The sequence below is a fragment of the Eubalaena glacialis genome, chromosome 2 (genome assembly GCF_028564815.1).
Source record: "Eubalaena glacialis isolate mEubGla1 chromosome 2, mEubGla1.1.hap2.+ XY, whole genome shotgun sequence".
Classification (NCBI taxonomy): Eukaryota; Metazoa; Chordata; class Mammalia; order Artiodactyla; family Balaenidae; genus Eubalaena; species Eubalaena glacialis.
This window is the reverse complement of record NC_083717.1, coordinates 163,853,308-163,867,740: the sequence shown is the minus strand read 5'-3', so window position 1 is coordinate 163,867,740 and position 14,433 is coordinate 163,853,308. Positions and strand designations below refer to the sequence as shown.

Here is a 14,433-nt window from a genome sequence, read left to right as displayed (position 1 = left end):
CTCTTTTATATAGTATATGCTACCAATGCTGACTTCATGCTTTTCAAAAACCCTGTTGTCTTACATAAACCCATTATGCTTCATTTTTTTCTAGCTTGCAGCTCTTTCTTATTTTCTTGAGTTTGGCGACATGAAGGTCATCCATGAAAGTCATTTCAGAGGAGGAGTAGGGATAAAGCCAAATTGGAGTGGATTAAAGACAAAATGGCAAGTAAGGAAGTGAAAACAGCTAATATAGAAAACTTCTGAGGAATATTTTGCAGTTGAGGGAGGTAGAGAAATGGAGTGGTAACTGGAGAGAGAAAACTAAGTTGGTTAAGGTCATACTGTGGAGAACCTTTTTCACATTGGCATTGGGAACCCCTGAAGATTGCAGAATCAAAAAATTCGTTGACAGTGTAAGGTTGAAAAGAGGAATGTGGTAGTAATCACTTGAGGGAGGGGTGAAATTGAGAGACCGGTGAGCAGATAGTCCAGGAATAAGGGGGTAAGGATATAAACCTGGGGGGTAGCCACCAGGATGGGAATTAACAAACAGAAATGAGGGCCATTATAGAAGAATAGTGATCTTTGCTGAAAGATTTTCAGCAAAATACCCAAATCACTTACTCAGACAAAACAGTAGAGCTGAAAGGAATCGAAGTATGATCTGACTTTACAGAAGAGGAAACTGAGACCCAAGAAAGGAAGGCGTTAAAGCATATATCTTACACGGAAAGAAATTATGTTATACGTACACACATACATGTATATATTTGTGCATCCAGAACATAAATGTACCTGAGGACATCCCAGTTAGGGGTCCTGGATATGATCATCTGAGCAGTTGGCTCCTTGGTCTTCAACAGCCCCGATCTGGCAAATGGCAGGATCATAGGCTTTCCTCATTCGTGTCTCTTAGGTGTTCCCCAAAGGGCAGGGTCATGGTACACATCATCAGAACTTGCCCTCTGCTCTGAAGGATGTCATCTTAGAAGCTGGGCTCCTAGGGCCTCTTCTGCATTTCTGTTCTGTGGTCATCTTGAGTCTGTCAGCTCTCACTCTCTGTCCTCTGCACACCTACCATCCTGGGTTGACCAACTCTCCTGACAGTCCCAGTGTGGTGGTGCTACCTTGCTGTGCTCCAACTCCGGTTAGGATTTGGGTACCTGCTGTCCATCTTGATGCCACCCGGAGCTACTCACCTCTGAATCAGCTGTTGGTAAGGAGGCACTTCCTTTTGTATTCAACTCTTTTGGAAGGGGAGTTGCTTAGGGTCTGGTGGCACAGCGCTTTAATGTAGTGTCCACTCTTCCCCCTGGGTTTACACATGCTTGCTTAAAGGAGTGGGGGTTGCTGGCTGAAGGCATGTTCAAGGGTAGACTCATTGCCATTGCCATTCAGGCATCGCTGCTGACTCCAACGCAGGGTGTCTGGTTCCTTCATCACTAATGGGGTCCTTCTTTCCCTCCCAATGGCTTGGCTACCCCAACCATTAGGTAGGTATGGCTATATCCCAACTCCAAGTAGAAACCCCAATAAAGTTATTTCCTATAAATCTTTAAGCTACACATGAAGCCAAGGATGTGGTTAAGCCTGTGTTCTGTATCCTCATCTATTCAATGACAGTAAAGGAAGCTTTGTTGGGAAGTCTCCTCTAACTTGACACTAGTCTCTACCTAGCGCAAGTTACTTAACCACTCTGGGTCTCATTTTCCTTATCTGGGAGGGTGAAAAAAGTAAATATAGATAAGGCCCTTAGAATAATGCATCTCATTCACAGCTGGCATCTCAGCTCTGATCCAAATAAGGGATGTGTGTATAATCACATGTTTACATATCAAACATTTACATACATGCATAGTCACTTCAATTGAAAGAGGCTTACAGAAGCGAAAGTGGAGTTTAAGTGAAAATGTTCCCAGATACTGCCTCTCCTTTCTTTCATTTAGTTTCCTCTTCCTGGAAGCCCAGAGTGTGACTGCTGCCTACAGGAAGATTCTGTACTCCTCTTAACCAGGAAAGAGAAAGCAAGGGACATTGAGGAGGAGAGGCAGGGAAAAGTTGAGTGCTTAGAGCCTAGGATTGACCTGTTTGAGATCTCCATCTCCATTTGGACTTTATCTGCAAGGTTGCTTTCTGCACATGGACATGGTGTGGTGGGAGTAATGAGGCCTTTGAAAGGTGGGCTGATGTCTATGGCAGACAGCAAGAGACCCTATGAGACAGAGACTGAGGAAAAAGCATCAGTATGTAAAACAGCATAAAATAGACTCATCTGGAGCTTACTTAGCAGGAGGAAGATGGATAGAGCCAGAGCTCTAGGTAGAATGGAGAAATGTTTATAAAGTACAGACACTCAGCTTTGTATTTATTAATCCTCAGAGATGCTGGCCACTTGTACAACTTTGTAGAAAAAAAATGTCTATTCAGTTTCTCTGCCCATTTTTAATGGGGTTTTGTTTGTTTTTTTCTTTGTTTTGTTTTTGCTTTTGAGTTGCATGAGTTCTTCATATATTTTGGATATTAATCCCTTATCAGATACATAGTTTGAAAATATTTTCTTCAATTCCATAGGCTACCTTTCCATTTTCTTCATTATTCTCTTTGCTGTGCAGAAGCCTTTTCGTTTAACGTAGACTCACTGTCTATTTTTGCTTTTGTTGCCTGTGCTTTTGGTGTCAGATCTAAAAAATCATAACCCAGACCAATATCAATGAGCTTTTCCCCTATATTTTCTTCTAGGAGTTTTACGGTTTCAAGTCTTACATTTCAGGCTTTAATCCATTTGAAGTAAATTTTTGTGTATGGTCTAAGGGCCCAATTTCATTCTTTTGCTTGTAATTATCCAGTTTTTTTTACACCATTTATTAAAGAGACTATCCTTTCCCCGTTGTGTTTTTTCTTGGTGTCCTTGTCAAAGATTATTTAACCATAATGTGTGAATTTATTTCTGGTGTCTCTATTCTTTTACACTGGTGAATGTATTTGTTTTTATGTCATAACATTATGTTTTGATTACTATAGTTGGTAATATAGTTTGAATTCTGAAAGTGTGATGCTTTCAGTTTAGTTCTTTATCAAGATTGCTTTGGCTATTCAGGGTTGTTTGTGGTTTCATATGAATTTTAGGATTATTTGTTCTATTTCTGTGAAAAATACCACTGGAATTTTGATAGATATGTCATTGAATCTGTAGATCATTTTGGGTAGTATGGACATTTTAACAATATTAATGCTTCCCATCCATAAATATGGGATAGCTTTGCATTTACTTGTTTCGTCTTCAATTTCTTTCATTAATATTTTATAGCTTTCAGTGTATAGCTATTTTGTCTTATTGGTTCAATTTATTTCTAAGTATTTGATTATTTTTGAAGCTATTATAAAGGGGTTATATTCTTAATTTGTATCTCAGAAAGTCTGAAATGCAACTGATCTTGGTGTACAGAAATGAATGTTGATTTTATAACCTGCAAATTTACTGAATTTGTTTATTAGTTCTAACACTTTTTGGTGTAGTTTTTACAGTTTTTTTCTTTTTCCTTTCTTTTTTTAACATCTTTATTGGCATGTAATTGCTTTACAATGTTGTGTTAGTTTCTGCTGTATAACAAAGTGAATCGGCTATATGTATACATATATCACCATATCCCCTCCCTCTTGTGCTACCCTCCCACCCTCCCTATCCCACCCTTCTAGGTGGTCACAAAACACCAGGCTGATCTCCCTGTGCTATGCAGCTGCTTCCCACTAGCTATCTATTTTATATTTGGTAGTGTATATATGTCAATGCTACTCTCTCACTTCGTCCCAGCTTACCCTTTCCCCAAGCCCCGTGTCCTCAAGTCCATTCTCTACGTCTGTGGCTTTATTCCTCTCCTGCCCCTAGGTTCATCAGAACCTTTTTTTTTTTTTTAGATTCCATATATAGTGTTAGCATACGGTATTTGTTTTTCTCTTTCTGACTTACTTCACTCTGTATGACAGACTCTAGGTCCATCCACCTCACTACAAATAACTCAATTCCGTTTCTTTTTATGGCAGAGTAATATTCCATTGTATATATGTGCCACATCTTCTTTATCCATTCATCTGTCGATGGACACTTAGGTTGCTTCCATGTCCTGGCTATAGTAAATATTGCTGCAGTGAACATTGTGGTACATGTCTCTTTTTGAATTATGGTTTTCTCAGGGTATATGCCCAGTAGTGGGATTGCTGGGTCATATGGTAGTTCTACTTTTAGTTTTTTAAGGAACCTCCATACTGTTCTCCATAGTGGCTGTATCAATTTACATTCCCATCAACAGTGCAAGAGGGTTCCCTTTTCTCCACTACAGTTTTCTACATATAAGTTTATGTAATCTGTAAACAGAGAGAGTTTTACTTTGTTATTCCCAATTTGGAAGCCTTTTCTTTCTTTTTCTTGCCTAATTGGTGTGGCTAGAACTTCCAATACTATGTGGAACACAGGTGGTGAGACTGGGCATCCTTGTCTTGTGCCTGACCTTCGAGGAAAAGCTATCAGCCTTTCACTCTTGAGTGTGATATTAGCTGTGGCCTTGTCATATATGGGCCTTATCATGTTTAGGTACATTCCTTCTATACCTAATTTTTTGAGAGTTCTTCTTATCATAAAAAGATGTTGAAATTTGCAAGTGCTTTCTCTGCATTTGTTGAAATGATCATATGATTTTTATCCTTCATTCTATTAATATGGTGTATTACATCAGTATCACTACAGTTTCCTTTCACACAAAGTGGAGATAGAAAAAAATAAAGAAAATCAATGAAACCAAAAGTTGGATCTTCCAAAAGATCCAAAAATTTGACAAACTTTTCTCTACATGAACTAGGAAAAATGAGAGAAGATTCAAATTGCTAAAAGCAGATAAGAATATGGGGCATTACTACTGATTCTACAGAAATAAAAAGGAGTATAGGAGAGTATTATGAACAATTGTAGGTCAACAAATTGGATAACCTAGGGGAAACTGACACATTTTGAGAAACACACACACCTATTAAAACTAAATCATGAACAAACAGAAAACCCAAATAGGCCTGTAACTATTAAGGAAATTGACTCAGTAATAAAAAATCTCCTGACCAAAAAAAGCCCTAGACCTGATGGCTTCACGCATGAGTTCTACTAAACATTTAAAGTAGAAAACTCATACCAATCTTTTTTAAACCTTCCAAAAAATTGAAGAGGAGGGAACATTTCCTAACTCATTCTATGACACCAGCATTATCTGATAACAAAACCAGACAAAGGCACTGCAAAACACAAAATGACAGACCCATATCGTTATAAGCATGCATGTAAAAATCCTCAACAAAATACTAACAAACCGAATTCACCAGCATCTTAAAAGGATTATACACCATAACCAAGTGAGCTTTATTCCTGGAATGCAAGGATATTTCAATATATGAAACCCTATCAACACCCCTATATATATATATATATATATATATGTGTGTGTATTAATGTGTATGAATAGATTTTATATATATTATAGATAACATATTACAATTGGTATATATTATATATGGAGAAAAAACCACAGGATGATATCAATTGAAGCAGAAAAAGCATTTGACTAAATTCAACAACCTTTCATGAAAAACATTCAACAAACTAGGAATAGAAGGAAATTTCCTCAACATACTAAAAGCCATATGTGAAAAACACACAGAAAATATAATACCCAATGCTGAAAGACTGAAGGCTTTACTTTAAGATCAGGAATTATACAAAGATGCCTGCTTATCACTTCTATTCAACATAGTACTGGAGGGGCTTCCCTGGTGGCGCAGTGGTTGAGAATCCGCCTGCCAATGCAGGGGACATGGCTTCGAGCCCTGGTCTGGGAAGATCCCACATGCCGTGGAGCAACTAAGCCTGTGTGCCACAACTACTGAGTCTGCGCTCTAGAGCCTGGGAGCCACAACTACTGAGCCTGTGAGCCACAACTACTGAAGCCCGTGCACCTAGATCCTGTGCTCTGCAACGAGAGAAGCCACTGCAATGAGAAGCCCTTGCACCACAACGAAGAGTAGCCCTCACTCACTTCAACTAGAGAAAGCCCGCACACAAAACGAAGACTCAATGCAGCCAGAAATAAATAAATAAATTAATTAATTAAAAAAAAGAAAAAACATAGTACTGGAAGTTCCAGCCAGAGCAATTTGGCAAGAAAAAGAAATAAAAGGTAACCAAGGTACAATAGAAATAAAATTATCTGCTTGTAGATGATAAGATCTTATATGTAGAAAATCCTAAAGATCCCACAAAATAACTATCTGAACTAATAAATGATAATAATAAACTAATAAACTAAAAATGAACTGATACACTAATTCAGCAAAGTAGCAGGACTCTAAGTTAACAAAAATCAGTTGCATTTCTATACACTAACAATAAACAATCTGAAAAGGAAATGACAAGAACAATTTCATTTACAATAGTGTCAAAAAGAATAAAATATTACTAAGGAATTAACTTCAACAAGGAGATGAAAGACTTGTACATTGAAAACTACAAAACATGGCTGAAAGAATATGAGAAGACATATAAAAATGGAAACACATCCTGTGTACATGGATTCAATTACTTAATATTGTTAAAATTTCGATACTTCCCAAAGTGATCTACAGAGTCAATGTAAACTTTATCTAATTCAATTATGTTTTTTATCGAAATAGAAAATCCCATCCTAAAAGTCACATGGTATCTTGAGAGACACTGAATAGTCAAAACAATCTTGAAAAAGAAGAACAAAACTGGAGGACTCACACTTCCTGATTTCAAATCTTACTACAAAGCTACAGTAATTGCAACAGTGTGGTATAGGCATAAAGACAGATATAGAGATTAATGGCATGGGATAGAGAGCCAAGAAATGAACCCTCACTTATACGGTCAATTGATTTTTGACAAGGGTGTCAAAACCACTAAATGGGGAAAGGACAGCCATTTCTCAGATGGTACTAGGGAAACAATATCCACATGCAAAGGAATGAAATTGGACCCTTACCTAACACCATATACAAATATTAATACAAAACAGATTACAGACCTAAATGTAAGACCTAAAATAATAAAATTCATAGTAGAAACGTAGGACAAAAGCTGCATGACATTGGATTTGGTAATGATTTCCTGGATATTATGTCAAAGGCACAGGTAAAAAACAGAAAAATATAGACATTTGACTTCACAAAAATGAAAACTTCTGTGCATCAAAAAATGCTAAAAACAGAGTTAAAAGGCTATCCGTAGAATGGGAGATAATATTTGCAAACCATATATCTTATAAGGCATTAAGATTCAGAATATGTATACTCTGTAATAACCTATATGAGAAAAGAATCTGAAAAGGAATAGATATATGTATACATAAAACTAAATCACTTTGCTATAACACCTGAAAACTAACACAACATTGTAAATCAAATATACTCCAATATAAAATAAAATAAAATAAAATTTTAAAAAAACGAAAGAATTAGATAGAGGTATATTTACTATTTTAAAACGTACCTATCTCTGAATGTGCTTATTTTCTGTTGCATGTCTTGTGCAAGATTAACAAATTATTTTATGGTTAAATAAAGAGAGAAATCTTTATATACTCAAAAAAAAATCTAGAGTATATTTTTAAATTTATTTTATTGAAATATAGTTGATTTTAAATGTGTCAATTTCTGCTGTACAGCAAAGTGATTCAGATATATCTATATTCTTTTTCATATTCTTTTCCATTATGGTTTTTCACAGGATATTGAATATAGTTTCATGTGCTATACAGTAGGACCTTATTGTTTATCTATTCTATATATAATAGTTTGCATCTGCTAATCAAAAACTCACAATCCATCCCTCCCCCATGCTCCCCCCTGGCAACCACAAGTCTGTTCTCTATATCTGTGAGTCTGTTTCTGTTTCATCGATAAGTTCATTTGTGTCATATTTTAGATTCCACATATAAGTGATATATGGCAATTGTCTTTCTCTTTCTGATATACTTCACTTACTATGATAATCTCCAGGTCCTTAATCCCTAGGTCCATCCATGTTGTACACATACACACACACACACACACACATATATATCACATATTCTTTATCCATTCATCTGTCATTGGACATTTAGGTTGTTTCCACGTCTTCGCTATTGTAAATAGTGCTGCTATGAACATAGGGGTGCATGTATCTTTTCGAATTATAGTTTTTTCTGAGTATATGCCCAGGAGTGGGATTGCTAGATCATATGGCAACTCTGTTTTCAGTTTTTTGAGCAATCTCCATACTGTTTTCCATAGTGGCTGCACCAATTTACATTCTCAGCAACAGTGTAGGAGGGTTCCCTTTTCTCCACACCCTCTCCAGCATTTATTGTTTGTAGACTTTTTAATGATGGCCATTCTGACATTTGTGAGGTGGTACCTCACTGTAGTTTTTATTTGCATTTCTCTAATAATTAGAGATGATGAGCATCTTTTCATGTGCCTATTGGCCATCTGTATGTCTTCTTTGGATAAATGTCTGTTTAGGTCTGCCCATTTTTTGATTGAATTGTTTGTTTTTTGTTACGAATTGTAAAAGCTGTTTATATATTTTGGAAATTAAGCCCTTGTCAGTAGCATTGTTTGCAAATATTTTCTCCCAGTCCATACGTTGTCTTTTCATTTTTTTATGGTTTCCTTTCCTGTGCAAAAGCTTTTTAAGTTTGATTCTGTCCCATTCATTTATTTTTGTTTTTATTTTCATTACTGTAAGAGGTGGATCCAAAAAAAATTGCTACGATTATTTTTAATTTTTTAATTTTATTTTATTTACTTTTTTATACAGCAGGTTCTTATTAGTCATAAATTTTATACACATCAGTGTATACATGTCAATCCCAGTCGCCCAATTCATCACACCCCTACCACCACCACCCCGCCGCTTTCCCCGCTTGGTGTCCATACGTTTGTTCTCTACAGCTGTGTCTCGATTTCTGCCCTGCAAACCAGTTCATCTGTACCATTTTTCTAGGTTCCACATATATGCATTAATATACGATATTTGTTTTTCTCTTTCTGACTTACTTCACTCTGTATGACAGTCTCTAGATCCATCTACGTCTAAACAAATGACCCAATTTCGTTCCTTTTTATGGCTGAGTAATATTCCATTGTATATATGTACCACATCTTCTTTATCTATTCATCTGTCGATGGGCATTTAGGTTGCTTCCATGACCTGGCTATTGTAAATAGTGCTGCAATGAATATTGGGGTGCATGTTTCTTTTTGAATTATGGTTTTCTCTGGGTATATGCCCAGTAGTGGGATTGCTGGGTCATATGGTAATTCTATTTTTAGTTTCTTAAGGAACCTCCATACTGTTCTCCATAGTGGCTGTATCAATTTACATTCCCACCAACAGTGCAAGAGGGTTCCCTTTTCTCCACACCCTCTCCAGCATATGTTGTTTGTAGAATGCAAGGATGGTTCAATATCCACAAATCATTTCATGTGAGACACCATATTAATAAATTGAAGAATAAAAATCATATGATCATCTCAAGAGATGCAGAAAAAGCTTCTGACAAAATTCAACAATTTATGATAAAAAATCTCAACAAAGTTGAGTGTGGAGGGAACATATCTCAATATATAAAGTCCATATGACAAACCTACAGTCAGTATCATACTCAATGGTCAAAAGCTGAAAGCATTTCCTCTAAGATCAGGAACAAGACAAGGATGCCCATTCTTGCAACTTTTATTTAACATAGTATTGGAAGTCCTAACCACAGAAACCAGACAAGAAAAAGAAATAAAAGGATTCAGATTGAAAAGGAAGAAGTAAAACTCACTGTTTGCAGATGTCATGATACTATATACAGAAAATCCTAGAGATACCACCAAAAAAAAAAAAAAAAAAAACTACTAGAACTCATCAATGAATTCAGTAAAGTTGCATGATACAAAATTGATATACGGAAATCTGTTGCATTTCTATACACTAACACAAACTATCAGAAAGAGAAATTAAGAAAGCAATCCCATTTATAATCACATAAAAAATAAAATATCTAGGAATAAATTTAACAAACAAGGTAAAAGACCTGTACTCAGGAAAACTATAAGACACTGATGAAAGAAATTGAAGACGTACAAAAATTGGAATACATACCATACTCTTGGATTGGAAGAACTAATATTGTTAACATGATCATGCTACCCAAGGAATCCACAGATTCAATGCAATCCCTATCAAAATACTAATGGCAGTTTTCACAGAACTAAAATAAATAATTCTAAAATTTGTATGGAAAAACAAAAGACCCCAAATAGCCAAAACAATCTTCAGAAATAAGAACAGAGGTGGAGGAATCATGCTCCCTGACTTCAGACTATACTACAAAGCTACAGTAATCAGAACAGTATGGTACTTGCACAAAAACAGACACATAGATCAATGGAACAGAACAGACAGCTCAGAAATGAATCCACAGTTAAATGGGCAATTAATCTACAACAAAAGAGGCAAGAATATAAATGGAGAAAAGACAGCTTCTTCAATAAATGGTGTTGGGAAAACTGGACAGGCGCATGTAATCAAAGTGGATTATCTCACCCCATACACAAAAATAAACTCAAAATGAATTAAAGACTTATGTAAGACCTGAAACCATAAAACTTCTAGAAGAAAACATAGGCAGCATGCTCTTTGATATCAGTCTTAACAACATTTTTTGATATGTCTCCTCAGATAAGGGAAACAAAAGAAAAAATAAACACATAGGACCTAATCAAACTAAAAAGCTTTTGCACAGAAAAGGAAACTATCAACAGAACAAAAGGCCACCTGCTTATTAGAAGAAGATATTTGGAAATGATATATCCAATGAGGGGTTAATACCCAAAATATACAAAGAACTCATACAACTTAACATCAAAAAATAAAACAAACAATTGATTAAAAATGGCAGTGAACCTGAATAGATATTTTCCCAAAGAAGTCATATACATGGACAACAGACACATGAAAAGATGTGCAACATCACTAATCATCAGGAAAATATAAATCAAAACCACAATGAGATATGACCTCACACCTGTTAGAATGGCTATCATCAAAAAACAAAAACAAAAACAAAAGCAAAAAACAAAACAACAAAACAAACAAACAAAAACAACAAGGAATAACAAGCATTGGCAAGGACGTGGAGAAAAGGGAAGGTTTGTGCACTGTTGGTGGGACAACAGTGGTGCAAAATTGGTGCAGCCACTATGGGAAACAGTATAGAAGTCCCTCAAAAAATTAATACCATACGATCCAGGAATTCCACCTCTGGGTATTTTTCCAAAGAAAATAGAAACACTAATTTGAAAAGATATAGGCATCCCTATGTTCACTGCAGCAGTATTTACAGTAGCCAAGATATGAAAACAACCTAAGTGTCCATCAATATATGAAAGGATAAAAAAGATGTGTGACATATATGTGTGGGTATGTGTGCGTTTAATGGAATATTAACCATAAAAAAGAATGAAATCCTGCCATTTTCAACAATATGGATGAATCTAGAGGGTATAATGCTAAGTGAAATAAATCAGAAAGATAACAACAAATACTATATGATTTCATTTATATGTGAAATCTAAAAGAACAAAACAAATGACCAAACATAACATAAACAGCCTCAGAGAACAAACTGGTGATTGCAGAGAGGAAGGCCTTGGAGTGAGTACAATAGATGAGGGAGATTAAGAAGTACAAACTTATAGTTATAAAATAAATAAGTCATGGGGATGTACAGCATAAGGAATATCATCAATAATATTGTAATAATTTTGTATGTTGACAGATGGTAACTATACTTATTGTGGTAATCATTTTATAACATTTAAAAATATAAAATCACTATGTTGTATACCTGAAACAAATATAATATTGTAAATCAATTATACTTCAATTAAAAATAAATACTAGAAGCTGGGGAAAATAAAAGAATTATTCTGAATATTTTTATTTGAATTGGGCAAATCCAGTTACCCAGGAAGAGGAAAGACTAAAGGAGGTATAGGGGATTAGTAATTCTGTTTTCATCATGATAATTTAAGATGCCTGGTGACTGAGGAGCCTCAATATCAGTCCTATACTGTCTATTTCCAGAGTTCTTTAATGTGAGAGAAATAAACTTCCTTAGCCTATCGCATATAGAATTAAGTGTATATCTCTGTACTGGTGTTTTTTTTTTCATGATCTGTTTCTAGCCTATTTTTTGTGTCATCACCTACCAACCCATTCTGCTTTTCACTCATAGATTATGTTCTATTTTCTTTTCCCCAAATGCTCATTATCGCGAGCCAGCCAGGAGGTCTGTTCCCATGGCAGGTTGACCCCGGCCAGGGGCAGCCCCTTCCCAAGTTCCCAGCAGGTGCTGGAGCTCATTTTGCTCCGGGGAACTGGGAGGGACTCTCCCTGACAGGCGCCAGCCGCCCCACAGCACAAGGCTGTTTGGAGCAGAGAAACATCCAGAGCTATGGTCCACATTTGGTGTCACTTGGGGTAAGTCGCTCCCCCTTGTTCAGGCTGGGAATTCTCTCCACTCCATTTGGGCTGCTTCCCTTGCAGGAAGTGAGCCACTTTAGGTCCGTTCACTTTTGAGAGCTGGGCCACTCTGTTTGGAGGCCTTGATCTGTGAGTGGAATTGGAATTTTAGACTACACCTCCTCTGATTTTCTGTCTGTGTGACTGTAGTTTATTTGTTGTTTGTGTTTTTGTGTGTGTCATTTTGGGGTGAGCCACTCTGGTTTGTGCTTTTGTTTGTGGGACCATGTTTGTTATTTGTTATGTTGTATGTGTGTGAATCAGTACTTGTATTGGCTAGTTGAGACGTCTTTGGTGAATAACGTAGCTCACAAGTGATGACACCAGGTATCCTTCCCTATTGCATTGGGTTTCACCTGTGTTGGAACATTGGTTGGGATTTTCCCTTTGCAATGGGTGGGAATCTCCTTTTTGGTGCTAGGGAACTGTGATCCTGAGAGACCATTTTGCATTGCATTTGTTTGTTTGATATTTAATAACACCTGCCATGATAAGCAGAGCTCTATTCCATCTTATAGAGCTTCCACCCCTAGGGTGTAAGAAAGAAGATTTTTTTACCACTGTGTGGCCACTATGTTCTTTAGACTCTGCAGAAAATTTGGTTAAGATGAAACCCTTTTGAAATTCCAAAACTGGTTCTTTTTGCACATGTAGTTAGAGAAAGCTGGCTTGATGAAATACTTTTTTTTCAGAATTCTGACCCTGAGAAAATAAAAATATTTCTAGGAGAGAGCTCGGAGTTAACTAAGTAAATTTAACTTATTCCAACTGTTTTTTGGTGTTTTTTTCTTTTTTGGTTTTGCGTTTGCCAGATCAATTGCCATGACACATGCGGTCATGATCCCCTATCTTTCCATTTGCATGTTGTTTGTTGTTAAAAAGAGGGATCTTTGCTTGCAAAAGTTGAGGGGGCTGCCCTGGTGGCGCAGTGGCTGGAAATCCGTCTGCCAATGCAGGGGACACGGGTTCGGTCCCTGGTCTGGGAAGATCCCACATGCCGCAGAGAAACTGGGCCCGTGCGCCACAACTGCTGAGCCTGCGCTCTAGAGCCTGCGAGCCACAACTACTGAAGCCCGCGTGCCTAGAGCCCATGCTCTGCAGCAAGAGAGCCCACCGCAATGAGAAGCCCACGCACCACAAGGGAGACACAACACAGACAAAAATAAATTAAAAAAAAAAAAAGAAAAAGTTGAGGAAATTGTTGAACTTCACCCTTTTGTTTTTGTCCTGCAGGAATTAGATTTTGTTCCTTGTGTGTGTGTTTGCATTTGTCTTGTGTGTAAGTGTGCTGGCTATGGGAAACTCAAGAAATTTGTTTCCTGAATGCAGCCCCTTGAGGTGCATTCTCCAGAACTGGACCACTTTCAGTTATAATATGGCTAAGTTAACTTGTAAATGAGCTCTATTTAATTGACTCAAAAGTAAGTGCTTACAAATGAAATACTTCTTAATATTTAGAAAGTTGGCCAAAATGAATTTCAGGTCCTCATGATCTGGGAAATGTTCAGTACTGAATTGATATCTGGCACTGATGCTAGTTTAAGCTTGTTGGTTTGTTAAGTATAATACTTCTGTTGTACCTAGGTTATTTAGATATCAAATAAGACCTTATATCTGTTGCAAATTTGTCAGCAAGAAAAATAACTTGATATGATGAAACTTTAAGTCTATCTAAAATAGCCTCTCCAGACTGGTAACTTGAAACTGAACTAAGTTAAATGGCAAGAATTCATTGACCATCTAGGTCATTTCAAATAGGATAAAATATTGGAACATTGGTTGCTGGGAAAATCTAAGTTTACCTACCTTTGCCTTCTTAGGAGAGGAAAACCAAA

At 36.6% G+C, this 14,433-nt stretch overlaps 1 protein-coding gene across 6 annotated transcripts in view; it reads left to right on the top strand.

Moving 5' to 3' along the window:
- Positions 1-14,433, top strand: part of SYNJ2BP (synaptojanin 2 binding protein) — an 81,631-nt gene that overhangs the window by 22,792 nt on the left and 44,406 nt on the right. The window contains exon 1 of one of the 6 annotated variants that reach the window (XM_061180981.1): positions 12,525-12,556. The exons of the other annotated variants lie outside the window; for them this stretch is intronic. The gene's annotated coding sequence lies outside the window, so the exon portion shown is untranslated. Of the gene's footprint in view, positions 1-12,524; positions 12,557-14,433 lie in introns of those variants that run through there. 6 annotated transcript variants of the gene reach the window in all.